Raw genomic sequence first — 1,719 nt, 5'->3', positions numbered from 1 at the left:
CCCCTTCTAACTGGGCAGTACTACACGGCTTGGAACAACTCCCTTACTCTGCGCAGACGCACAGGGACATCTCTGGGGGCATTTCTTTTTTCTTGTTCTTTTTTTTGCTTTGTTTTCTTATCTCTCTTATTCCTTTTTTGTCTTTCTTCATTTCCAGTTTCTCTATTTACTCATTTATTTCTTTTAACCTTTTTCTTTTTTTTTAATTTTTGTTTTTCCCCATTTATAGTCTCTCATCTGTCCACCGCAATAGCAAGCTCCGTTAGCACTCTTTTTTGTTTGTGTGTATGCTTTTGGTTCCTGTTCCTCTGTCCTCTCTCTCCTCTTTCCCATACCCATTTTAGCTCCACACATCACAATCTACCCCCTCCTTCCTGCCTTCCTGCACCATGTGCTGAACATCACACTCCTAAGCAGCACAGGCACAGCCTACCGGAACCTGTCCTGGACTGGTTTCCAGATGGCACTGTCAGCCCTAGTAAGTGCCACAAACAACCCATCCCAGCAACTCCGCTTCAACTGGACCTGCCCTGCTGTACCCTACCTGAGTGACTGACCCTGCCCATTGGAGAAGGAGGTGAAAAGTATCGTGTCAACAGACAAGCAAACAACAAAGAACACGCATCCCGCCTGCTCAGACATAACCAAATAAAACAAAAAAGCAGGACAAAACAAACAAATCTACAATCAATAAAAGAGGAAAATAAATACTGAATGCCCCAAAGACAGCACAAAATATCAAAATGTATACAAAAACAAGACAGGATGGTTCCAGTAGGTATCAAAAATAAAACACCAGATAACTTTCCAGTAGAACAAAAAGCACTAGAACTAAATTATAGGGAATTCAAATCTCTAATATTCAGAATTATTCAAGAGTCGAAGGAAAAAACAGATAAAAACGAGGAAAAAATAGACAAATTCATGGAAAAGGCAGACAAATTCATAGTAAATACAGACAAAAAATGGAAGAATTCACGAAAATAATACAGGAACAAAATGCTAAAATAAATTCACAACTAGAAATCATAAAAAACAACAAATATAAATCCAGAAGATAAGCAACAATATTTCAGAAATGGGCAGTATCATAGAAGGACTGAGGAGCAGGTTTCAAATGATGGAAGATAGGATCAGCGAAATTGAAGACAAACACTTGGCTACAACTCTGAGGAAAAATCAGAAAAAAGAACAAAGAAAAAGGAAGAAACATTGATAATTATGTGGGATACAATCAAAAGCAAAAATCTGAGACTGATCAGAGTTCCAGAACAGAGGGAGAAAACAGAAAACACAGAGAGGATCATTGAAGAACTGCTGACAGAAAACTTCCCAAGTATCATGAAAGATGAAAAGCTGACCATCCAAGAAACTCAACGAACCCCATATAGGATAGACCCCAAAAGAAAATCACCAAGACATATCATAATCACACTCACTAAAACCAAAGACAAACAAAGAATCCTGAGAGCAGCTTGAGAAAAACAAAAAGTCACATACAGAGAATAAACAATAAGACTAAGCTCAGCTTATTCAGCAGAAACCATGCAGGCAAGAAGGCAATGAGATCACATATATAAAACCTTGAAAGAAAAAAAATTGCCAGCCAAGAGTAATATACCCTGCAAAACTCTTGTTCAAATATGATGGTGAAATTAGGTCATTTCCATATAAACAGAAATTAAGGGAGTATGTAAAAACCAAACCAAACTTACAAGA

The sequence above is a fragment of the Trichechus manatus genome, unplaced genomic scaffold (genome assembly GCF_000243295.1).
Source record: "Trichechus manatus latirostris isolate Lorelei unplaced genomic scaffold, TriManLat1.0 scaffold00051, whole genome shotgun sequence".
In the NCBI taxonomy this organism is placed as follows: Eukaryota; Metazoa; Chordata; class Mammalia; order Sirenia; family Trichechidae; genus Trichechus; species Trichechus manatus.
The sequence above is the reverse complement of the archived record's forward strand: the minus strand, read 5'-3'. Positions refer to the sequence as shown.